General features: G+C 37.7%; 1 protein-coding gene and 1 pseudogene across 1 annotated transcript in view; both read right to left on the bottom strand.

Annotated features, from left to right (window-relative positions):
* The window catches only part of SLC2A13 (solute carrier family 2 member 13), a 392282-nt gene that overhangs the window by 22646 nt on the left and 341878 nt on the right, over positions 1–27758 (bottom strand). The window lies entirely within an intron of this gene.
* Positions 18735–18905, bottom strand: LOC121039101 (uncharacterized; annotated as a pseudogene).

Raw genomic sequence — 27758 nt, 5'->3', positions numbered from 1 at the left:
ATCAAGAGTCAGATGCTTAACTGACTGAGCCACACAGGCACCCACCCAGTTTTCTTCCTTAAGGTCACTACTGAAGTAAGTCACTAAATCTCTATCCAAAATGAGTAGAATAAAATGCTTCCCAAAGAGCATTAGGAATTAAAATGAGCAGCACCTTGGCAGATCTGAGCCTCTGTGTCTTATACATTCTCTTTTGACTCAATATCCATGTTGCCCAAAGCACAAACCAACAATCAGAATAGAAATGATGCTTATATGAGCTAGCAGTTAAAATGTCACATAACAATTTCAATAGCTAGATAAGTCATTTGAGGGCAGTGATGTAAACACCACAGATGTATTACAAGGAGAACAATCATTCCAATGCAACAAGATGGCAGTGTTAATCGGGCTTTAAATAATACTCTAAAACACAGCTACATAATGATTTTTTCTGATATAGCTGTCATTAAGGAAATTAAAAAAAAGGTGTCCCCAGAAAGTTGCTTACAAGGATGAAAATACACATGGAATGTCTCACAGATTACTTAAAAAAGAAATTGTGCCATTAGTTATTGACATAAGAATTTTGTAAATAGTGAAGAGATGGACTCATTATTATAAAACTATAAACTGTAAGGCAGTTTCACATTATTTTATCTCAAATTGCTGCTAAAGTGAAAATGTAATAGCTTCATAAATTAAGCATTTTGACTGCAATTGCCTTTTTTCTCACTTTCTGATTTGTATAGAAATGTCTGAAACACCTTACTGATCGCCAGGAATGAAACAAAACTGTACAACAGAGATGTGTCGCGATCTTTCTAAATCGAAGATGGTTTTTCTGCCATTTGGGTGAATGAGTAGCTTAACAGGTCCTTTACTGTCCACCCTGTCCTTCCTTCTACTGTGTTCCTGGTACTGGAGCAAAGCAAATGGTGTCACACCCACCCTCAGGCTCACCATCCTAAAAACTGGCTTCACACTACAGGGTCTGTCCCCTGCTCCAGCCTCATCCTTCACTCCCTCCACCTCACTTACCATCCTCACCCCTGCTCCCACGGGCCGGCACGGTGACACACAGTTGGTGCTCAATAAGTACGTTAAATGAATCAGTCACTTTCACCATTTGACGATGTAACAAAATACTACCTCACGATTCTGAAATTCCTTTATTTCTAAAGCAATTTTGTGTAAGGAGAGAACGAATTAGTGTGATATATTTGTCAGATGAATTTTTATGATTTTTTTTACTTTATAGCAGGTACAGTTACATAGACTTTTAACTCCAAGTAATCACTCCTTGAATTAACTTACTATTTCAACAAATAAATGTTTGTTGTATTATTAGCAGGTAAGAAATTTTTATATTTCTTTACACACACACAAACACCCATAGCCGCAGAAGAGGTATTATGGAATCTGTGGCCTTTTTCTTCACAAGGAGAGAGAAAAGGGATGGTAGTTATGGACAAAGTGGGTGCATAGTCTTCTGTTAGACCCTGACATATCCTGAAAGAGGGAGCTTAGCACATGTCCTTTGGTTTAGAGTTGTCCAGGAGATCAGCTCTAACACCTGGTAATAAAGACTATTCGGAACATGTGAACAAGCCACAGGCAACCTTTGATTATGGATGGTTCACTGTTTAGGCTCTATCTTGGATCCTAGATGAACTTGTACTCTGTGGGGTTAAGATAACCATGGTCCTCTTTTTTTATTTTTTTTTTAATTTTTTTTTCAATGTTTTTTTTATTTATTTTTGGGACAGAGAGAGACAGAGCATGAACGGGGGAGGGGCAGAGAGAGAGGGAGACACAGAATCGGAAACAGGCTCCAGGCTCTGAGCCATCAGCCCAGAGCCTGACGCAGGGCTCGAACTCACGGGCCGCGAGATCGTGACCTGGCTGAAGTCGGACGCTTAACCGACTGCGCCACCCAGGCGCCCCCCCATGGTCCTCTTTAAGAGACAAAACAGATGAACAAAAGGGAAGGGAAACAAAACTATAAAAACACGGAGGGGGACAAAACAGAAGAGACTGATAAATATGGAGAACAAGTGGAGGGTTACTGGAGGGGTTGTGGGAGGGGGGATGGGCTAAATGGGTAAGGGGCACTAAGGAATCTACTCATGGAATCATTGTTGCACTATATGCTAACTAATTTGGATGTAAATTAAAAAAAATAAAAATAAAACAAGTTAAAAAAAACATAAAAAAAAGATAACCATGGTCCTGGAACTATGCTTCAAATAAGGTCAAGGCCTTAGGAGACTGAAGAAAAATCTTAGGGAAAAGCGCATACTCTAATTTAAGGAAGGCTTGCTATACTTTTATTGTAAAGTAAATTAAAAAAAAAAACCTCGTGTTTACCTTGGGTAGAAGTTTTCCCTGAGGGTACCTGGAGTTGATAATATATATGCCTCAAAGTTCTACCCCTTTAAAGGAAAGGTGGGTCCTGAAGCATCTGAAATGCATATTGTAGGCAGATACTGGCATATAGAGAGGAACATACAATTCAGAGGTGGGTCCTCAGGGATTGTTATGTTAGATCAGTCTGGCTGCCCTAATCACAACAGAGAAAACCCAGAGTCATGAAATTTTAGGAGTTGGGAAAACTTCAAACAGAGAGTATTATATCTGGACTCAACTTTGGTGAGTGATCATCCTTTTTACTGTCTTTACCCTCTGTGGAGTGTGGGATGGCTCCGAGGGTTAAAAACGTTATCTAAATCCTCTCTCTCTGGTAACAGGTACAAAGAATATTTTCCCTGGAAGAAAGTGCCGATCAAATTTGAGATTTCAGTAAATGGCCTACTTTGAGCTTTTTTTGGTCCCACTTGACTTTGTTCTTGGCATGGTGCCTATAATAGCTAGAACATTTTTATATGAATAGAATCATAGCCACAAATAAATTTTCTGCAAATGTTTTCTTTAAAAAAAGATAAAATTGTAATGTAGTAAAACAGTGAAATCAACCTAGATGTTGTGAATCTCTGATCCATATATCTGGAGTTACTCAGTCTGGTCAAATCTTCAGAAGAAAAGGAGTTGGAATGGGTAAAGGGCCAGTTTTATACAAAGGTTAACAGCACAAGCTTCACAGTGGAATAGACCTGGATTTGAATTCTGGTCAACCACTTACTAGCTTCCACCAAGGACCTTAAGGAAGTTATTTAAGCTACCTGAGGCTTCCTATCTTCGTTTAAAAATGCTTAGCAGGTAATAAACTATTATTATGAAAACAAAAGTAATTATTTAATTAATTGTTTAATTAATAAAACACATGTATTCTGCAGGCCTGGGCCCCAAAGACAGAAAGGAATTTTTTTTTCTTGTATAATGTTCTATACATTACAATATTCCCTTGTGGATATGATGTGTTTCCTACAGAAGAAATGAAATAACATCATCTGGATTCCTAGGATATTTTTTTGTTCCTTCTCAGCTCATTTACTTATCCCAGTCAGAGCTTTTCTGTTAATCGTTTGATTGCATTTTGATATACTTTCTTGGCTTCTTCTTTAGTCTTCACTGAAACAAATTTTCTTTTCATGCAATCATGAATAAGTGTATTCTTATTTCTATGCAATAGTATATAAGTACCTTTTGGAATATTATAAATTTTTTGAATGAAAATGAATAAATAGCAAGGTGTAAGAGATAAGAGACAAGAGAAAGTGGCCTGTGAATGAATGAATAAATCATGATGCAAGGTGAATGGAAACAGTTGGGAGACTTAGTTGACGTTTCCTCACTGTCTAAAAATCAAAAAGGGCAAATGCACCAAGCTTATGGATGATAAATTACAATTTGCTAGCCATAGATCCATCAAGAGCTAAAAATGCACAATACAAGTTTTACTGGTACTAATATAATACACATGATACTCTTAATTCCATCAAAGAAATCTGGTCCAAGAAGGAGAATCTAGCCTAAAAACTGCATAGTAATAAAAATAATATTCAATTATGCATATTTGTTGGAGTACATATACAAAAATATTCTACTCCTAAGGAGGCTTATGTACTTTCAAATAGACTAATTATGACTTTCTGTATGTGTAAAAGAATTAAGAACTATCTAAAGCCTTTCTAAAAATCCTGTTTAATGAAGGGAAACTTCACTTAAGTGTAGTAGGGGGCCAGAAGGGGGAGCCATACCATTCAACATAGATTACAGGAAGAAGAGTCAACTATAGGCCCCAACAGGAAAAGATGCCTCAAATATTCTACAAGAAATCAACCACTACAACTCAGTCAATGGAAAACTGTCATCAGTCACCCTGAATTCTTGCTTTTCTCCATCTTGAATGGACTTTCATTCAAAACAACCCCTCCCAACTTCCTCCTCCTCAAAATAACATTCTTCTCCTCTGATAGACTGGCCTGTGGTTTTGCTGTAGCTTGTTTGTCCCGAATTTAAATTCTGTTATTCTAAATAAACCCTTTTTTTTTTGCCTGTAAAGTAAAAGTTACTGTTGGACAATCTTGATCTACAATATACCTAAATGTTTCTGTGAGCCAATGAGAAAAAAAAAAATTCTAATTATGTTATAATGCTGCTTATATTCTTGATATGCACAATTAACAGAACACTGACATTAGAAAGTAGCTGATGATCAAACTGCCCTGCAACCTAAATTTACAAATTCCAACTCCTCATCTACATGTATCCTATCATCATAGAATAAATATTTTAGCACAGAGTGCCTTCTTCGTACATATTTAAAAACAAAGTTTCTGTGTGTGTGCAAATAAAATTAGGTTCATGACATAATTGTTTTATAGCCTGTTTTATTAAAATTTGTCAGGCATATAAAGAATTTATAAAATATGTACACTATAAACAATAGTAAGATAATTACCCCTATTCTCACCAACCTGTTTAAAAACTACATTATTATTAGACTTTAGAAGCTGTTTACAGTTCACTTTCTAATTGCATGCCTCTCCTGGCCCCACAGATGATCACCATCATTAATTGTGTTAACTATTATCTTTCTGTATTGTGATGTAATTTATGTATGCATTCCTAAAGAATCGATAGATTGATTATGCCTGATATTGAATTTTACATAATGGAACACTGTATGCTTTTTTTCAGGACTTGCTTCATTCCTGAAAATTATGCTTTTGAGATTCATCCATGCTGATGCCTTTAGCTATACTTCTCATTTTCAGTGCACTATGGTATATACTTGTATGAATATAACAGTTTATTCTATTGTTTACAGTTTTTAAAACCTACATATAATGCTGCTATGAACCTATTTTTAATATGTCTCTTGGTGTGTGTGTGTAAGGATTTCTCTGCTAAATATAAAGAAATGGAATTGTTGGGTCACATGTTACACGCACAGTCAACTTTCTAGATAACACAAACTGTCCTAAGGACAGTCTGGGTCCATTTAGATTCTTCTCATCAGAAGATAAAGAGATAATGTTGCACTCCAACCTTGCCAGTTTTATTTATTTTTAAAATATCTGCTAATTTGGTAGATGAAAACGGTACTCCATTGTTGTTTTAATTTGCGTTTTCTTGATCATCCAAGACCTTGAGCCTCCTCTTTCTACGTTTATTGGCCATTTGAATATTTGTGTTTAAGGTTTTGCATTTTCCAACTGGACTGTTTTTTTTTCTCATTGGCTCACAGAAACATTTAGGTATATTGTAGATCAAGATTGTCCAACAGAAATACAGTGTGAGCCACATACACAGGTAAAAATTTCCTAGTAGCCACATTCAATGAGTGAAAGGAAACAAATGAAATCAATTTTAGTAATATATTTAACCCAATGAATTTAAAATATTTTCATTTCAACATGTATTCAATATAAACATTATTAAGAATATATTGTTTGCACTAAGTCTTTGGAGTCTGGTGCGTATTTTACACTTACAGTACATATTAATAGTGAGACAAGCCATATTTCAAATGCTCAAAAGCCACAGTGGCTTGTGGCTAACTCCAGTGGGCAGCCTAATTGTAGATACTAAGCTTTTGCCAGTTATATATACTAGAAATATTTTCTATCAACGTGGGGCTTCTTTAAATTTCTTTAAAGTATCTTTTCACAAATCAAAATTCTGAAATTTAAGTAGTCAGATGTATCCATAACTTCCCGTATGGTCTTCATATTCTGACTGGTTTCTTTAAAAAAATCCTTCACTTCCCCTAGGTCATAAAGATATACAGCTATATTGTATGTTTAAAATTATACAGTTCACAAATAAGATGGCCATATATGTAGAAAATGCAATGAAACCAACAGTAACAGTTACTAGAAAAAGTGAATTTATAGTAAGGTTGCTTTTTTCAAAATCAATACATAAAAATTGACTGTGGGAGTGAAGATGGTGGAGAAGTAGGGGGATCTTAGGCTTTCCTCGTCCATCTAACACAGCTGTATTGAGGTTAGGTTACTTGGAACACCCAGGAAATCGATCTGTGGAGTGGCAGAAGGATCTCCACAGTTGGAGGGAGACACATTAGAAGGTGTGAGGTGTGTGGAAGTGAACTGGGAGAGAGGAGTATGGTGGTGCAATGGAGAGGAGTGAACCCCCTTTCTGTGGAGAGACAAAAGGGAAAGAGAGAGGGGTGGAGAAAGTATGGTATCAAGTTCGTACAAAAGGAGAACCTCTCTGGACCACGGACTGGGGAGGCAAGAAGTACTGAGTGTTACCCCCCCCCCCCCTTTTTTTTTGTTTTGGAGCTCAAACTCTGAGGTTTGGGAAGTACATGACTTATTCTGGAGCAGAGCTGTGGCACACACTCCTGGGGAGGAAGGAGCTGACCCTGGAGTGCATAACATGGTGTGGGGAACTCAGGGTGCATAGGGAGAGAACAGTTCCCTTCCTGGAGTACTTTTGGAAGAGGGTTTATTGCCTCCCCAAGGACAAAAGACCCTGCAGGTGCCAGCCAAAGGCCTTTCATCAGCAGGGGACAGAGGTGCAACCAGAGCGAATGTAACCTTTGCTGCTTTTAGAGGTGCTACACTATAGATTCTGTGTACTGTGCATGGGGCTATTTCTCAGGGCCAGAGGACTTCACACGGTGTGGAGAGGCTCTACTCCAGAGGAGGGGAGCAGATCCATGCAGTGCCAAGTCCTTTAAGACTTTGGGTTTTGAATCCTAGCCGCCCGCCAGAGGAAAAATGCAGGAGAATTGTGGTGCAGCCCTCGCTATTCTGTGGTGGCTGTCTGAACAGCACGGGTGTGAGATTCTTGGTCCAGGGATGAGGGATTGGAATGGTGCCATTTTCCCTCCAACACCAACATGGTGGGACTTCAGAGAGCAGCACAGCGGCCCCCAGTGGACCTGCTTACACCAAACCCTGCCCCTCTGTGCCTGGCAATTGCTTATTTACTGGGGCAGGACTGACTCTGCCAACACAGCTGGCCTCTCCTCCAGACCAGCACAGCCAGCTCCCCCATGCACCAAGTACACTGAAAATCAAGTGCTTCAAAATGACACCTACAGTTTTTTCCTTGTTTCTTTCGGAATCAGTCTTTTTGGTTCTTTTCTTTTCCTTCCTTTTTCTTTTCTTCCTTTTTTTCCCTTGCTTTTTCTTTGAAATCAGCCTTATAGTCTTTGATTCTCTGTTTTGTTTTGTTGTCATTCCCTTTTTCTTTTTTGGGGCACATGCTCACCCCTCACCCCTTTTTTTTCTAGGGGTAGTTACTTCAACAAACAAATCAAAGCACACCGAGTTACAGATCGAAACATTCTACCAGCATAAGCAAGAAGAGCTCTACAAGGACTGACAAGAGAGAAAGAGAAGCCAAAACGCAGCAGCAGAGTGCACACAGCACACACCAGAAACACTTCCTGAAGTGGCAGACCCTGGACAGTGTATGACCCCTCTTTAATACAGTAGTACTCTCAGGTGCAGGAAAAACAACAAGCATTTAAAACACACAAAAGACAGAAACTGCCAAAATGACAAGATGGAGTAATTCTCTTTAAAAGAAAGGTCAAGAAGAAATCATAGCCAGGGACTTGCTCAAAACAGATAAAAGCAATTTATCTGCACAAGAATTTAGAACAACAGTCATAAGTCGAGCTAGCTGTGCTCGAAACAAGCATAGAAGACACCAGAGAAACACTTGTTACAGAGATCAAAGATCTAAAACCTAGTCAGGATGAAATAAAAATGCTTTAACTGAAATACAAAACAAACTGGATACAGTGACAATGAGGACTGAAGAAGTAGAGGAGAGAATAGGTGAAGCAGAAGATAAAATTATGGAAAATCATGAAGCTGAAAACAGGGAAAGGAAATTACTAGATCATGAGGGGAGAGTTAGAGAACTAAGTGATTCCATGAAACTAAACAATATCCATATCATAGAAGTCCCAGAAGAAGAGCAGGAAGAAGGGGCAGAAGGTTTATTTGAACAAATTATAGCTGAGAACTTCTCTAACCTGGGGAAGGAAACAGGGATTCAAGTCCAAGAGGCACAGAAAACTCCTCCAAAGAAACAAACAAGCAAACAAACAAAACAGGTCAACACCATGATATATCATAGTGAAACTGGTAAAATACAAAGATAAAGAGAGAATTCTGAAAGCAGGTAGGGACAAAACGTCCTTAACCTATGTAGGTTAGGTTCTCAGATTAGATCCTTAATCTAAGGTAGACACATAAGGTTAGCAACAGACCTGTCCACTGAAACTTGGCAGGCCAGAATGGAATGGCATGAAATTTTCAATGTGCTGAATGGGAAAAATATGCAGCCAAGAATTCTTTATCCAGCATGGCTGTCATTTACAATAGAGAGATAAAGAGTTTTTCAGGCAAACAAAAACTAAAGGAGTTCATGAGCACTAAATCAGCCCTGCGAGAAATTTTAAGGGAGACTCTCTGAGTGGAAGGAAAAAAAAAAAAAAAAAAAAAAAGACGACCAAGGCAACAAAGATTACAAAGGACCAGAGAACATGACCAGAAACACCAATTCTACAGGTAACACAATGGCATTAAATTCATATCTTTCAATAATCACTCTGAATGTAAATGGACTAAATGCTTCAATCAAAAGACACAGGGTATCAGAAGGGATAAAAAACCAAGATCCAACTATATGCTACCTACAAGAGACTCATTTTAGACCTAAAGACACCTGCATATTGAAAGTGAGGGGATGGAGAACCATGTATCCATGCTAAAGGAGGTTAAAGGAAAACTGGAGTAGCCATACTTAGACAGACTAGATTTTAAAATAAAGACTGTCAGAAGAGATGAAGAAGGGCATTATATCATAATTAAGGGGTATATCCATCAAGAAGATCTAACATTTGTAAATATTTATGCCCCCATCTTGAATCACCCAAATATAGAAATCGATTAATCACAAGTATAAAGAAACTCATTGATAATAACACCATAACGGTAGGAAATTTTAATACTAAATTTATAGCAATGGACAGATCATCTACGCAGAAAATCAACAAGGAAACAATGGCTCTGAATGACACACTGGACCAGATGGAATTAACAGATACATTCAGAACATTTCATCCTGCGGCAGCAGAATACACATTGTTCTTGAGTGCACAAGGAACATTCTCCAGAACAGATCACATACTGGGTTACAAATCAGCCCTCACCAGGTAGATAATTCCATGCATATTTTCAGAACACAATGCTATGAAACTTGAAATCAACCACAAGAAAATATTTGGAAAGTCCTCAAATACATGGAGGTTAAATAATATCCTACTAAAGAACAAATGGGTTAACCAGGAAATTAAAGAAGAAAGAAAAAAGTACATGGAAGTGAATGAAAATGAAAACATGGTAGTCCAAAACCTCTGGGATGCAGCAAAGGCAGTCCTAAGAGGAAAATACATTGCAATTCAGGCCAATCTCAAGAAGTAAAAAAGGTCCCAAATATACAACCTAACCTTGTATACACCTAAAGGAGCTTAGAAAAGAGAAAATAAAGCCTAAAACCAGCAGAAGGGAAATAATATAGATTAGAGCAGAAATAAATGATACAGAAACAAACAAATAAACACAAAAACAGAATAGAAACTAAATGCTGGTTCTTTGAAAGAATCAACAATAAACCCCTAGCCAGACTTATTAAAAAGAAAAGAGAGAGGACCCAAATAGATAAAATTATGAATGACAAGAGAAGAGATCACAACCAATACCACAGAAATACAAGCAATTATAAGAGAATACTATGAAAAATTGTATGCCAATAACCCGGGCAATGTGGAAAAAATGGACAAATTCCTAAAAACTCACACACTACCAAAACTGAAACAAGAAGAAATATAAAATCTGAACAGGCTGTGGGGCGCCTGGGTGGCGCAGTCGGTTAAGCGTCCGACTTCAGCCAGGTCACGATCTCGCGGTCCGTGAGTTCGAGCCCCGCGTCGGGCTCTGGGCTGATGGCTCGGAGCCTGGGGCCTGTTTCCGATTCTGTGTCTCCCTCTCTCTCTGCCCCTCCCCCGTTCATGCTCTGTCTCTCTCTGTCCCAAAAATAAATAAACGTTGAAAAAAAAAATTAAAAAAAAAAATTTGAACAGGCTGATTACCAGCAAAGAAATAGAATCAGTTATCAAAAATCTCCCAACAAACAAGAATCCTGGGCCAGATAGCTTCCCCAAGGAATTCTACCGGACATTTAAAGAAGAGTTAATACCTGTTCTTCTCAAACTGTTCCAATAAACAGAAATGGAAGGAAAGCCTCCAAACTCATTCTATGAAGCTAGTATTACCTTGATTCCAAAACAAGACAAAGACCCCACTAAAAAAGGAGAACTACAGACCAATATTCCTGATGGACCTGGATGTACAAACTCTTAACAAGATATTAAGAAATTTAATTGAACAGTACATGAAGAGAATTATTCACCATGATCAAGTGGCATTTATTCCTGGGCCGCAGGGCTGGTTCAATATTCACAAATCAATCAACATGATACACCACGTTAATAAACCAAAGGGTAAGAACCATATGATCCTGTCAATCGATGCAGAAAAACCATTTGACAGAATACAGCATCCTTTCTTGATAAAAACCCTCAAGAAAGTAGGGACAGAAGGAACATACCTCAACATCATAAAGGCCATATATGAAAGATCCACAGCTAATATCTTCCTCAATGGGGAAAAACTGAGAGCTTTCCCCCTAACGTCAGGAACACAACAGGGATGTCCACTCTCACCACTGTTGTTCCTCATAGTACTGGAAGTCCTAGCTTCCGCAATCAGACAACAAAAAGAAATGAAAGGCATTTAATTGGTAAAAAAGAAGTCAAACTTACACTCTTCACAGATGATATGATACTCTACGTGGAAAACCTGAAAGACTCCACCAAAATCTGCTAGAACTGATACATGAATTCAGCAAAATTGCAGGATATAAAATTAATGTGAAGAAATCTGTTGCATTTCTATATACCAATAATGAAGCAACATAAAGAGAAATCAAGGAATTGATCCTAATTACAACTGCACCAAAACCCATAAGATACCTAGGAATAAATCTAACCAAAGAGGTAAAAGATCTATACACTGAAAACTATAGAAAGCTTATGAAGGAATATGAAGAAGACACAAAGAAATGGAAAAAAAACATTCAATGCTCATCGATTAGAAGAACAAATATTGTCAACAAGTCTATACTACTCAAAGCAATCTACACATGCAGTGCAATCGTTATCAAAATAACACCAACATTCTTCACAGAACTAGAACAAACAATCCTAAAATTTGTATGGAATCAGAAAAGACCTCAAATAGCCAAGGTAATTTTGAAAAAGAAAACCAAAGCTTGAGGCATCCTAACTCCGGACTTCGAGCTGTATAACAAAGCTGTAATCATCGACACAGTAGGGTACTGGCACAAAAACAGACAATGGAACAGATCAATGGAACAGAGCAGAGAACACAGAAGTGGACCCACAAATATAGAGCCAATTAACCTTTGACAAAGTGGGAAAGAGTATACAGTGGAAAAAAGACAGTCTCTTTAGCAAATGGTGCTGGGAAAACTGCACAGTGACATGAAGAAGAATGAAACTGGACCACTTTCTTACACCATACACAAAAATAAATTCAAAGTGGACGAAAGACATAAATGTGAGACACGAAACCTTCAAAATCCTACAGGAGAAAACAGGCAGCAACCTCTTCAACCTCGGCTGCAGAGACTTCTTATTAGACTTGTCTCTATAGGCAAGGGAAATAAAAGCAAAAATAAACTATTGGGACCTCATCAAGATAAAGACCTTCTTCACAATGAGGGAAACAGTCAACAAAACCAAAAGCAACTGATGGAATGGGAGAAGGTATCTGGCAAATGACATATTGGATAAAGGGTTAGTATCCAAAATTTATAAACAACTTACCAAACTTAACACCCAAAAAACAAATAATCCAGTGAAGAAATGAACAGAAGACAAGAACAGATACTTTTCCAAAGAAGACATCCAGATGGCTAACAGACACATGAAAAGATGCTCAACATCACTCATCAGGGAAATACAAATCAAAACCACAATGAGATACCACCTCACACCAGTAAGAGGGGCTAAAATTAACAACTCAGGAAACAACAGATGCAGGCGAGGATGTGGAGAAATGGGAACCCTTTTGCACCATCGGTGATAATGCAAACTGGTTCAGCCACTCTGGAAAACAGTATGGAGGTTCCTCAAAAAATTAAAAATAGAGCTATCCTATGACCCAGCAATTGCATTCCTAGGTGTTTCTCCAAAGGATACAAAAATGCTGATTTGAAGGGGCACATGCATGCCAATGTTTATACCTGCACTATCGACAATAGCCAAATTATGGAAAGAACCCAAATACACACACACACACACACACACACACACACACACACACACACACACACCTATACCATGGAATATTACTTGGTGCTCAAAAAGAATGAAATCTTGCCATTTGCAGTGGATGGAACTAGAGTGTATTATGCTAGGCAAAGTAAGCCAGGCAGAGAACGACAAAGACCGTATGATTTCACTTACATGTGGAATTTAAGAAACAAAACAGATGAACACAGGGTATGGGAAGGAAAAATACGATGAAAACAGATGGAAACAAATATAAGAGACTCTGAAATATAGAGAACAAATGAAAGGTTGCTGAGAGGAGGTGTGTGTAGGGGGGAGTAGGCTAAATAGGTGATGGGCATTAAGGAGGGCACTTGTTGGGATGACTGCTGGGTATTGTATATAAGTGATAAGTCACTGGCTTCTACTCCTAAAACCAATACTACACTGTATATTAACTAACTTGAATTTAAATAAATTTTGTACTCTAAAAACAACTTACTGCATTTTACATTCGAAAACAAACCATGAGAAATTAAGAAATATTCTATTAACAACAGCATCAAAATATGAAATACCACGAATGTGATGGAAGATACACACGATCTGTAACCTAAAAACTAGAAAATACTGCAGAAAATAAAACTAAATCAATGCAGATACACCTTGTTTACGGGTTTATTGTTAAAAATAATCAATTTTCCCCCCAAACTGATCTATACAGTCAACACAACCCAATCAAAATCCCAGCAGGCATTTTTTTTTTTTGTAATTGACAAATGGATTTTAAAATTCATATGGAATTGCAGGGGAGCTAAAGAGCCCAGGCAACTTTGCCTCCATCGTAGCCTCCAGAGGAAGGGTTCTTGTACAGATGACTGCTCCATGCCTCAGAACCCCTCTTATGTAAAGCCAACCAAAATATCCTCCGTTTTATTTCAGATATTCCTGAAAGAAATCCTGTCTTCACTCAGAACATTCCTCCAAAGGTTGTTCATTCACCTACTTTCCTTCTTGGGAGGAATCCCTCTCATTACAAGTATAATTTGTAGGGTCTTTCAGGTGAGCTGCAACATACTTTGAAAACAAATGTTCCCAGAACATGATCTCAGGGCAGAAGCAAAAGAAAAATTTAACCCCGAAAATGGACCCCCATTCTTGTGATTTTCCCTCTATCTCCAACAGATCTGTTACGGTTGGCAGACACTGGATTCTGTGTGCCTTGTTCCAGGAGAAGGTGCTGTGGAGGATGATAAACATTTTCTGTTCTGAATTAACACCAACTCCCCTGTTCTCTGGTACTGAGAAACTAACCCAGTCACTCTAAATGCCCCATTTGAGCCAACAATTCCTAGAACAGGATGTAATGGCCTGGAAGAGCCAAACTGCAAGGAAAACAACTTTCTTTTTTTTTTTTTTTCTTTTCTTTTTTTTTTAATTTTTTTTCCAGCGTTTATTTATTTTTGGGACAGAGAGAGACAGAGCATGAACGGGGGAGGAGCAGAGGGAGAGGGAGACACAGAATCAGAAACAGGCTCCAGGCTCTGAGCCATCAGCCCAGAGCCCGACGCGGGGCTCGAACTCACGGACCGCGAGATCGTGACCTGGCTGAAGTCGGACGCTTAACCGACTGTGCCACCCAGGCGCCCCAAGGAAAACAACTTTCTACAAGACTGCAACAACCTGCCTGACCAACACCCGCCAACCCTGCTGCTGGCACTCAGCAGCTTTTGTCTCCTTTCTCCATAAAACCTCCTTCATGTTCAGAGTAACCCCTCCTTTGGTGTTCTCCCTATTGCGACTGCTTGAATAAAGTCTTTCTGTTGCATTTGGAGGCTTGGAGAATTTCTGAGAAACTGACAGACTTTTACTCTCATTCCGGAGGGAGATTTTCACTGAGCATTGAATTATAAGTTGATGTGTATATTCTTTCAGCACATTGAAGATAGAACTCAATTCTCTTCCAGATTCTGTTGAGAAATAAGCGGTCAGTCTAACTGCTCTTGCCTTGAAGATGATTTCTTTTCCCACCCTCTTCAGCTGCTTTTAAGATGTCCACCCTCTCTTTGTTGTTCAGCAATTTCACATTAATATGTCTAGTGTGGATATGGTCTTACTACTACTGCTTAGGATGCTTTGGGCTTCTTAAAATTGTGCATTCAAATATTCTGGAATAATCTCAGCGTAGTTTTAAATACTGCCTCTAACCCATTTCCTCTATTTTCTTCTTCTAAAAATCTGATGTGAAGTATGTCCATCATACTTCTTATCCCAACCCCCTCTTCTATCCTGATTGCTTTCTCACAGTTTTCATCTTTATGTTTCCTTAGGCTTCATTCAGGATAACATTTTCATATCTGTCTTCCAGTACATTGATTCTACTATGTCAATTCTGCTGGTAAATCTATATAGCCAAATTTTAAACTAATTTATCACATATTTCTTTTCTAGAATAGTTATTTCCCAAATCTTCCCATTCTTTGGTCATATTTTCAAGATTCTCTTTTATTTTTAAAACATATTAATTCTGGTTATTTTAGATTTGATGAACAAATCTAATACCTGAAATCTCCACAGGGCCATCACTGCTGTCTTATGTGTTAACGATTTCCATTCATGGTGCCTGATACCCTTGTGTATTTTGTGATTTGGACTGTGAACGGCTTGTTTTCCTTGCAGTTTTATCTGCAGAATGGTTTGAGGCTTTGACAGAGGCTGGATATTTCCAGAGGATTTACATGTGCTTCTGCTAGACACCTGGAGGGTTTTACAGACACAGGGAGCATGTATTCGGGCTGACACACACACAAGGGCTGACTTCGTGTTTTAAATTCTTGGGGGAGAGTGGTTTCCCCTCTATCCATGCCAGGGTTGAGAAAGGAAAATTTCCTATGTGTCCCTTCTTCACTGGAACATTTTTCTTTCTTTTATAATAGCTTTACTGAGATATAATTCACATGCCATAAAACTTTAGAAGATTTTCATCACCCCCAAACAAACCCCATCCCCGTTAACAATCATTTCCCCATCCTTCCTCTTCTTAGCCCCTGACAACCACTAATCTACTTTCAGTCTCTATGGATTTGCCTATTCTGGACATTTCATATAAATGCAATCTTATAATAGGTGGCCTTTTATAAGTGGCCTGTTTTAATTAACATAATGTTTTCAAGGCTATTCATGGCAACTTTCATATTTCATTCACTCTCATAATGCCAGGTGTAGCCCTTGACTTTTTAACTTTACATGACTGGGGCCACTGAAATGTGAGCAGAGACAAGGCATAGGACTTCTAGTTTTTGTTTTTGTTTTTTTTTTAAAGAAAGGTTTCTTGCCCACTTTCTCCTCTTTCTCATTCCCGTGGACTGGCACAAGGTCTTGGCTAAAACTCTGTAGAACGTATAATTCTTCAAATAGAGATCTAGGTCCCTGTCCATTTTGTGGTGCACTGACACAAGGGTTAGTATCTCTGAAATACTGAAATATGCTGAAATAAACAGGTCTTATGATAGCAGTTTAGCCTGTATGCTAACATAATTAGAATACAGCAGCATTTATTTTATCATTTGCCTACTGGATTTTATTCCAATGTTTTTAATAGTCATAATGTTGCCACAAACATATCTATTTTTGGCTTCCTCTCCAAATTTTCCTTATAACACATTTTTAGAAGTGCAGTTGCTAATTACAGGGTGTGGATATTATGAAGCCTCTTGATACATATTGGCAAATTTCCACTTAGAAAAATGCTTTACTCTTGACATCAGTGAAGAGTGCTTTTTGCTCAGTTTCAAAACTTAAAAAAAAACCTAAAAAGTGCGTTTTTGATAACTTGCCTACAGTAAATAATAGTAATCAATAGCTAAACTTTTGATCTTATTGTTTGTATAAGATCTGATGCTAAGAAAACAACACATATCTCTTCAAGTGATTTAAAGTAAGCATGCAAGCATCCCTTTGCCCTTCAACTGGGAAACAATAGTAAAAATTGTATTATGTTTGCAATATAATTGTCTTTAAGTACATTAAAAAATGCTAACATTTTCAGCATATATTTAACTTATTTTGGATTTCTGACTTGCATTTCCTGAGCTATAATTATGTTATTTTCCCATTTCAGCTTAATATTTTCTCATTTGTATTGTAGTTCTATTTTCTGTTTTCACAAACATCAGCAATATGTGAAAAATATGTAAGTGGAGATTTAACATACAAAGAGGAGCTAATCCAATAACTCATCTCTTGTAAAGTTCCTAAATATTTCAATTAGTCTCACATAAATGATGAGGAAGGACAACTGCATCCCTAAGTTTTGTTGTCTCAAATTGGTAGCTTTTATTCTGTGAAAATGATAAATAAACCTCAGATAATCTAATCATAGTCCAAGACACATGTGTACTTTAAAACAAAAAGAAAAGTTAACAGATACATGTTATATGCCAGTTATGGTAAACACAGACATACAAAGACACATGATGAAAACCTGTCATGACTCAATTCATATACCCCAACCATTTGAATATAAAAGCTATTGTTTTGATTCAATCTACTTCAAATATGATTTTTATTCAGGGCTGTGGGAGTCAGGATGCAAGATGTCCCCCAGTGATCTCATCTCCTAGTATTCAGGCCCTTGTGTAGCTCCCACTGGATAGGGTTAACCTGTGTAACTATTATTGTGGAAAGATGGAGTATGACCTCCAAAGCCAGTTAATGCAAGATATTATGACTTCTGCCTGCTTCTCTCTTGGAACACCTGCTCTGGGGAAAGCCAACTGCCATCTCATGAGGACTACCAAGCAGCGTGTTGGAGAGCTTCATGTGAAGAGAAATTAAGGCCTGACAATAACCAGCATTAGCTTGCCAGGCATATTAGGGGAATCACCTTGGAAGCAGATCCTCCAGCTCCAGTCAAGCCTTCAGATGATAATGATCTGTGAATGAACCTGAGACAGAAACTCTCAGCTAAGCTATTTTTAGATTCGTGACCCATAGAAAACTATATAGCATGATAAATGTTTATTGTTTGAAGCTGCTGAGTTTTTGGGACTATTTGTTACAAAGCAATAGCTTTGTATTAGTAAAATACAGGGGCTTTCAAATATTAAATGAAGATCAATTAACCTGAATAAGAATCTGAAAGCAAGAGAATAAACCTTACTAGAAAATTAAAATCTATATTCCCAAGTAACTTTTAACTCATCAAAAACATACACCACACCTTTTACATGTAAGAAGAGTCCTTTAACTTTTTCTTTTAAATTTTTTTTCAACGTTTTTATTTATTTTTGGGACAGAGAGAGACAGAGCATGAACGGGGGAGGGGCAGAGAGAGAGGGAGACACAGAATCGGAAACAGGCTCCAGGCTCCGAGCCATCAGCCCAGAGCCTGACGCGGGGCTCGAACTCACGGACCGCGAGATCGTGACCTGGCTGAAGTCGGACGCTTAACCGACTGCGCCACCCAGGCGCCCCTAACTTTTTCTAACTGTAAAGCTGGTGCTTCTCTCCTGAAGAGGCCTTAAAGCCTCACGTTTCAGCCTCCTTAACAAGGCATGTACATACACCTCCCATGATTCCTCCAGGCTTGTGCTAAGGTAAAGGGGAGACTATTGGGACACATCACCTCCATTCCAGGCTTTCCTAAGCTTTCAGGACACTTCTCATGATACCTTTGTCTAATCGTAAAAATCTCTCACTCCTTTAAGTACTAAATAAGGCTCAAAATACTTTATTAATGGTCCCCCAAAGAAGTCAGGTAATGAAATAAAGGTACCACCTGCCTTCAAACTACATGCAATCCTACAACCCTTACCTGCTATTCTCATTTGAGGAAAGGTAGAACTACCTGGCAAGTCATGTTCTTTAATTTTGAACATTACCACGTTCACGGTACACTTTTATAGGAACCTACTCAGACTAATCTCCAAAACAACATCAAAAATAAGCCTCATTTGCACTGCCATTGGCAGAGTAAACCAAATAAAGGAAACATGTATGACAGCTCAAAAAAAAAAAAAATCTGAGGTTAGCTAGCAGCTGGGTCAAAAAGGTTGGAAAAATCTGATAAGAACAGATACTACACTTGATCTTAGCCAAAAGGCCGAGAAGCGATTGGAAAAATCAAAGTTACAAATTGGTCTGTTCAACTAGAGAAATTTAAAAGGTGAAGAACACATGTGATTGAAATGCAGTAATTGAGTGCTTCTTATAGTAAGGACTATTAACAAAAACATGCTTAGAGACAAAAAGGAATAATACCTTCACATTATTCAAGTCTGACAACAGTGGAGGGTTGGTTAGACCATGAGTTCACACTGACTCAGAAAGAAACTTGGTAGAACTTTCAGCTCATTGGTTGAGAGAGAATCAAATTTATATCAGCATAATTTATAACCCTTCAGAATTCTCAGAATAAGAACTCCTGATCTGCAGTGGAGCAGTTGATATGTACAAAATATATGATGAAGACTGATGCCCAGCTTTTTCTGCAGTTCCATGGAAAACCAATCTTGGCTGGAAAAGCTTATATACGATATTTGACGTGTTATTTCTTCAGCCCTATTACGATCTTAGTACATGAGAAAATCAGGGCAACTCTAAGCCTGCCATTGAGCTTCTCAAACCAGTCTCACATCTTCAAATTCTTGGGATTTCTGCAGAAAAGTAATTAGTACTGACATGCTTTGGATGAAAACTGTAAACAGAAGAAAAATTTGTGCCTAAAATCTCTTCTGAGAATGCTATAAATAGGAATGTAATTTATGTTGAGTAAATTTGACAGGGCTATTTCCAAGAGAGGGCTTGGAAGAACTGGGGCTGCTGAGAGTAGCAGAGTCCTACATAACCTGAAGCCCCCCCACCCTGCACCCCGCAGATGATGGCAGTCCAGTTGAGAGGGCTGACTTTTTGCCCAGGCTACTTCCACTTGGCACAAAAGTACAATTCAAAAGTGGTCATATTCCATTTTAAGATTATTTAAAAAGCCGAATAATTGCATAAAAAGATTACCAAGCAGGAAATTTCATCAAGGGTACTCATGCTTAAAAAAGCAAGATTTCATTTGGTGTCAGCAATTTTCTTGTCCTAGCCCAGCTATTATTAATAGGTTTTTGTGAGTTTTAGTAAATCATTTAAAATGCTTGGGATTCAGTTTCCTCATCTGTATCATGAAAGGACTGGACTAAATCTAATATTTACTAGTTTGTGCAAAATCAGTATTGTGTTGAGGAAGCTTTTCAGGCTGCTTGGAGACCCACTACGAAAGAAGATGGTAATCAACTAGGTCAAGGCATGGTAGAGGAATGGAAGCAGAAGTGTAGAGTTATTATCTGTTGTTACCTGTTGATATAACATTCTATCATTTACATTGAACATAACTAACCAGAAAACCCCTTGACGGGGAAATTCAACAAAGCTACACATTTATAGGAAATATAAAGAGCTAGTAATGAAGAGAAAGAAAATTCTTTATTGTGAAAGGCTGTTAATTTGAGTAGGTAACAACGGCTTTATCAAAGCAATTGATGTTCAATTAAAAAATGAGGTACATTTAATGGTAGGCACTAAGTTGCATAGATAAAACTCCTAGATCATGATGAAAACATGGCTTTGCATTTCATAGGCCTCAAGCAATACTGAACTGTCACAGGTATAATATCAAGTTCTTCATTAAAACTCCTTCTACTTTGTCTGTCACATCATTGTAAAATTCTAAACAGAGGAGCATTTAAAAAGCCGTTATAGGCTTTACAACCTAAATTTGAAAAGAAAATGCAGTAAGAAATACAGCTGGCAATTGCCACATTTTTAATCAGTAGTATTGCCGCTGTTGCTGGGGAGATCATTAACCTAATTCTCAAGTGCTATGAATCAACAAAAACTTAAGTTTAACATGTACATTAAGTAAACAACAAATTACAAACAATTTAAATCATGTTAATTTAGAAGAATTATAAATTCATTAAAAATATCTTAAAATACCTTCTGATGAAGTTATAAAATAGTATGAGGCACCACAGAAATTAACAAATTCAAATGCATTATATCTTATTAGGTTTAGCACTAAGTTATCTGATCATAGTGGATTGATTATCCTTGGATCAAGGGTATGGGGAAATCTAGCCACAAGAGAATATATTCATGATAAATTTCAGTATCACTGACATTTTCAAGGTAGTAAAACCTGCTTAAGTTCGTAAGTAAAGCTCAGAGGGACATGGAAAATTTGTATGTTTTGGTATAAACTCTGGTTGAAACAACATACATTCTGTGTGTGTATGTGTGCGCGTGCCTGCTGTGAGTATATGTGCGTATATATATACATGTGTATATACATACGTTTATATCTCCTGTGAATATATATCCATAGCCCAAATATCATATCGGATTGAGATTTTTCATTGTATATTGAATAATCTACAAATGTCCAATTAGAGGAAAAAAAAACATAAAAATATGTCCTAGGACAGTAAAACCCACTAGAAGATGTCCTTGGAGTTATGTAAGGTAATGACATTTGAAAATAAACCTCACTCTAGGAATTTTCCATGAGCCCCCTGGGATACTAAAAAGACATAAATTTCTAAATTTATTTGTAGTGATGTTCAGAAGAGAAGAGTAAGGTACGGCCACCCATGGACCCTCATCTAAAGTACAGGGCACAGGGCAGCCACATTAGGTGCCCTTTTAAGGGACCAGCCTGCAGGTTAGTGACAACCCTGCATTACCTAACAGAAGCAAATGCAAAAACTCTCTGGAAGGACAAGCTCTTAACTCAGGCTATACAGGACTGCCACAAAAAAAAAAAAAACCACATGCTGAAAATGAACCCATTACAATCATATAGAACACATAAAGAAACAATCTACTGTGATCAATCCCCACAAGGTAGTAGGAGACAATGACAAATAGCAGAATTACAGCAGCAAAAAGTTTAGACTGTAAACTCATTTAAAAATAAACAAAAACAACAGGAAAACCCAAAAAACCCAAGCATGATTAAATGATTTCAAGATATCTAAAATATGAAAAAATAAAACACTACAAAATATTCACATTTGAAAAAGAATCAAATACAACTTAAAAAATGTTGTCATAGAAAAAAATCCTTCAATAGATGCACCAAACAGCAGATTAGACCTCAATGAAGAAAATCAGAGAAACTGATGAGTGATCTAAGCAAATTCCCCAGGACATGGCACAAGGAAAGAGAAGAAATAAGAGAGAGGGCAGCATGTGATGGTTAACATGCATCTCATGGGAATTCCAGAAGGACAGAAGAGAGAGAATTTGAGGGGGACAATATTTAAAGAATTTTTCACAACTGATAAAAAACAATTCAGAAAGAACAATAACCTCTTAGCAAGGTCAATAAAATTAAATTCACATAGAGGTCCATCCTTGTGAATATAAAATTCTAAAGACAAGGGCTTAACCATCCAAAGAAAGCAGAGACTACTTAGAAAGGAGTAACTAGGGGTGCCTGGGTGGCTCAGTTGATTGAGCATCTGACTCTTAATTTTGGCCCAGGGTTGTGAGATAAAGCCCCACGTCGGGCTCCACCCCGAGCATGGAGCCTGCTTGGGATTCTCTCTCTCTCTCTCTCTCTCTCTCTCTCTCTCTCTCTCTCTCTCTCTCCCCTTCTGCCTCTGTTTCTTTCTCTCTCTGTCTCTCAAAAAAAAAAAAAAGTAACTACTTTGGTGGTAGACTAGTCGCTCAGAAGATAGGACTAACATTTCTAAAGTACTATATTGAGAGAAGTTTGTGAATCTAGATTTCTATGTTCAGGTTACTACCCTAAGTGATAGGAAAACAAGTAAGCTTTCAGACAAAGCTTAGGAGAGTCTACTGCTAATTCTCCTGCAGAAAAAGGTTCTGCAGGATACAGAAGAGGAAGAAGAAATATGAATAAAAACCTGGTGCGCACGTGAGCAAATGTAAACACGCTGTAAAGTGGGGAAAAGACAGCTGGTTAGCACGGCGGGAAAAACACTATGTTTAGAAGACACACGCCTAAACAGACGGACACAGACAGCTGAAATATTTATGAGGAAAAAAGATATAACAAACAAATGGTAACAACAAGAAAGCTGGCAAAACTACACAATGGACAGGATAGATTTCAAGGCAAAAATAGTCATCAAGGATAAATGATATATACATAATAAAAGCTTCGTTTCACCAGAGAAATAGAATATTCTAATCTTTCAAACACTTGATTCAATATACTTCCAGCTGTGGAAGGCAACGCTGCAGGATTTCAAAGAAAATGCGACAACTTCAGAATCATGATGGTAGAACTGAACATTCACTCTCGGAAACAGCGAGTAGGTTACTAGCACTACTCCAATTACTCTTCTACTACTCCTAACTACTGATCTGCCAAAAGCAATGTATTTACCCTACTCCTGTTATGCCCACTAAGTAGCTTTAGTATTCCCTAATTCCTCTGCACTTAACTTATTCTGCCTCTTCTGCTAATGCAGCAAGAAATGAAGGGGATGCAGATTGGTGAATTAACTAATGTACTCAACAAGTATTTACTACTACGTGAGTCCCAGGCTCTGGGCTCTGCTCTAGTTGACAGTGTCACAGTACAAAACACAAAAAAGGTCTCTGCCCTCGCGGAATTTATATTCTACACGGGCACACGTAAAAAACATAAACATACAAAGATGTGTATGTTACATGTTAAATATACACATACAAATACAAAAAAAAGAAGAGTAAGACTAGAGTCAGGTGGAGGTAGTTGGCTATTTTCACAGCACTTTCAGGTAAGGGCGCCATACTAAGGTGAAGACAGAGCAGAGAAGGAGGAGAGATTCTACTACAATGAAGAGGGCCCACAGGATAGATGATGAGTCTTTATAGGCAGCAGCAGCCACTCCTTACACTCTTTCTGGAAAGTTCCTAATGCCTCTGGTTTGTTTTTCTTTTCAAAGAGTCCTTATTCCCAAAGGCTATTGATCAGAAACAACTAAATTTAAAAACAGATCTATTGTGATGTGCTTAAAAACAATAGCTCTGAAGTTGTAATACTGCTGTGAGCCCTCTTTTAAAAAAACATTTTGCATTAAATGTTCATTAGAAGACAAAGGGAAGTGAAGGGACTGGGGAGTCCCGAGACACCTCCTCAGTAACTTAGGCACCAAGGAAACTGGATCTGAGTGGGCAAGTCAGAATCAAGGTCTTAGATGAATGACCGAGAAAGAGGAGTTATGTGGCCTTTCGCCATTCTTTTCTTTTTTTAATTTTTTTTTCAACATTTATTATTGAGAGACAGAGCATGAGCATGGGAGGGGAAGAGAGGAGGAGACACAGAATCTGAAGCAGGCTCCGGGCTCTGAGCTGTCAGCACAGAGCCCTATGTGGGGCTGGAACTCACGGACCGTGAGATCATGACCTGAGCCGAAGTCCAGACACCCAACTGACTGAGCCACCTAGGCACCCACCCCTGGTCTTTCTCCATTCTTGTTTGCTGAACAGAAAAAGTAAGTATGGCTGAATGGCTATTTTTGAAACGCAGGCAGAGAGCAGGAAGCTGTGGCCTGGATTTGCCTAGTTTCAAGGTAACTGGACAAACCAGCAAGAGACAATTAATGGCTCCTTGTCTTCATCAAACACTTTCCTCACCACCAGCAGGTTCCCTACAGTGTTTATAGCCATCTTTCTGATATGGACTGCTGTCTGAGAAAGTGTAGAGTGGCAAAGTCTTAACTACAGTACAACAAGTCATACAGAATCACAAACCAATCCATGTACGAAGGTGTGACAGTTTCACAAGGGGTCTCGAGAATGTGATTTCACAAATTAAAAATTAAGAAAAAAATTTCTGACAAGTTCATATTTCAGAGTTGACTTTCTGATCTTGCCTGAAACCTCTGAAGCTGAAAAATCAGACCAAAAGCTTTCAGTCCACTTGAAAAAAGAATGAAGGATATGTCAGAACCAAACCTTTGCCCAACAAATTGTTAAGGTCTTGTTCAAGAGCATAAAAAACTGACCCTAGATGCCTGATGAATGACCCTTTCTCAGGATAAAATAGTGTTCTGTCCCTTTCTCCTAAATGCTGCTGGAGACATTTTCCCCTAGGCTCTAATTAGAGGCTTCACAGGATGCTGATTGCATTTATCATTACCTGCAAATTATAAAACATCCACAAAAAGGCATGTTCTCAGTTGTGATAAAATCTAATCCAAGGTAGATTTAGGTGCTACACAAATGAAACACCAATGTGAACAGATGTAATTTCTTCAAGCAAACCTCCTTGTAGTTAAACAGACTCAAGGGGAAAAAAAAATTAAGGTTCTTTAGACACTTCACAAAAAGTAAATATTGTACTATTTGAAAATTCTCCCTATTATATTATATATAGGAAACATAATTTAACAGTTATAAGTTTTATCATGTAGTATTAAAATCAAGATGTTTGGAAATGACCTTTTTAGAAGTTAACTGGAGACAGCCTGGATGTCCTTCAATAGGTGAATGCTTAAATAGTGGGACACCCAATATTATGCAATACTAGTCAGAAATAAAAAGGAAAAGGGGCACTTGAGCAGCTCAGTCAGTTAAGCTTCTGACTTGACTTCAGCTCAGGTCGTGGTCTCATTGTTTGCGAGTTTGAGCCCCATGTCGGGCTCTGGGCTGACAGTATGGAGCCTGGAGCCTGGAGCCTGCTTGGGATTCTCTCTCCTCCCCACAACCCCCTTTCCCCCGCCAAATAAAATAAATAAGCTTAAAAAAAAAAGAAATAAAAAAGAACTATTGATACATCAACATAAATCTCAAGAATTATGCTAGGAAAAAACCCAATCCCCAAAGGTTACATACTGTATAATTCCATTGATTAAACATTCCTGAAATGACCAAATTATTGAAGCAGAAAATGTATTAGTTGTCAGGGGTTAAGGACATGGGTGGAGCCATTTGGGGGAAGTGGAGTGGAAGGAAGGAGGGGGTGGATGTAACACAGCAACACCAGGGACCCTTGTGGTGATGCAAGTGGATGGAGACTGTGCTGGTGGATTATAATGGGATACTGTAGTACAGTTATGAAAGATGTTACCATAGAAATTGAACAGAAAGTACATGGTATCTCTGTCATTTTTCAAAACTGCATATGACTCTAGAATTACTTAAAAATAAATAATTTAGTTTAAAAAAGGAAAGGGTGGCTAGAAGACTTGGGAGGTGTATCAGCTTGGCTACTTGCTCACTTTCAAAAAATGAGCTGATAAAACTTTTCAGAATTTGGCTTTTAATAACAGTACCAAGAGAATCTTGCAGTGGCTAATGGCGTCACCAAATGCTGCCTGCTAAAAACAGAATTATTCTACATTTTGAAAACAGCCAGAAAAATATAATTTTGTATGTTAGGAGTAATTTTTAGAAGCCAAATAATACAGAAATTCAACTATCTATTGATGCATAATATACATAATAAAAAACTCATTTAAGATATATAAATCAATGAGTTGAGAATGTAACTACCACCACTAAAAATAAAATATTGTATATTTCCATAATTCCAAAAAGTTCCTTAATATCCAGCCCTTCTCAGTAACTGATCTGCTTTAGGTCACTAATGACTAGTTATGCATTTCTAGAATTTCACATAAAGACAACTGTACATTATGTATTCTTTTGTGTCTAGATTCTTCTGCCCAGCATGTTTCTAAAATTCTACCAGGTTACTGGACATATCAGTCATTCATTTTGTTTATTTTTGGGTGGTATTTAACTGTATGTTCATTTGTTTATCCAACTGCCTATTGAAGTAACATTTGGAGTAGTTTTCAGTTTTGCCTGCTGGAAATAAGGCTGCTACAAACAAGAGCATAGAAGACTTTGTTAGATGCATGTTGTGTTGCACTTGAGCAAATATGTACTAAATTACTGGGTTGTACAGAAAACAGGAGAAATTTTTTAAGAAACTTCAAAACTGATTTTTTTTTTTTAAACTTTATCATTTTGAGACAGAGCACAAGCTGGGGAGTGGCAGAGAGAGAGAGAGAGTCCCAAGCAGGCTCTGCACTGTCATTATAGAGCCCAATGCGGGGTTTAGCCATAAGATCATGACCTGAGCTGAAATCAAGTGTCAGATGCTTAACCGACTAAACTTCCCAGGCACCCCTCAAAGCTGATTTCTAAATGGTTTGTACCAACTTCTTACATTCCCAACACCATGCTTCACAACCTCACTAATACAGCATTTATCAGTGTTTCTTGTTTTAGCTATTCTAGTAGGTATGCTGTGGCATGTCACTGTGATTTTTATTTGCATTTCTCTGATGACTAATGATGCTGAACATCACTTTATTTGCTTATTTGCCATCTCATACTATATTGCATTTTATTAAGTCTTTTGTTCAAATCTTTTGGGCTGTTTATTTGGGGGGTTGGGGGGGAGTTATTTGTTGCTTTGTTTGTTAAGTTGTAAAAATTCTTTATTCATAAAATTATTTGTCAGATACACATATTGCCAATATTTACTTCTGTAAGTATTTACTTCTAGTTGGTAGGCTTTTCATTCTCTTACAGTGTCTTTCAAAGAGTAAAATGATTTTAATTTGATCAATTCCAATATATCATTTCTTTCTTTTATTGCTTGTGCTTCTTGAGGCCTATTTAAAAATTATTTGCCCAATGCTGAAGTCACAAAGATTTCCTTCTATCTTTTCTTATAGAAGTTTTATAATTTTAGCTTTTACATTTAGGTCTATTTTGAGTTATCTTTTGTTTATGGAGACAAGACTTGTGGCCCATTTTGTCCTGATACAGACAGCCAATTGTTCTGGCACCACTTATGGAAAATATCCTTTTCACACTGAATTAACTGTGCATCTTTGTTAAAAATCAATCTGCCCTATCTGTATGGATCCATTTGTGAAATCTGTTCTGTTTCATTTATGTATATGTCTGTTCTACCAATACCAATTGTCTTGATTCCTGTAACTTTACA

This window comes from Herpailurus yagouaroundi, unplaced genomic scaffold (genome assembly GCF_014898765.1).
Source record: "Herpailurus yagouaroundi ecotype Mexico unplaced genomic scaffold, PumYag 166, whole genome shotgun sequence".
In the NCBI taxonomy this organism is placed as follows: domain Eukaryota; kingdom Metazoa; phylum Chordata; class Mammalia; order Carnivora; family Felidae; genus Herpailurus; species Herpailurus yagouaroundi.
Note: the sequence above shows the minus strand (reverse complement) of the source record. Positions and strands in the feature narration are given on the sequence as shown.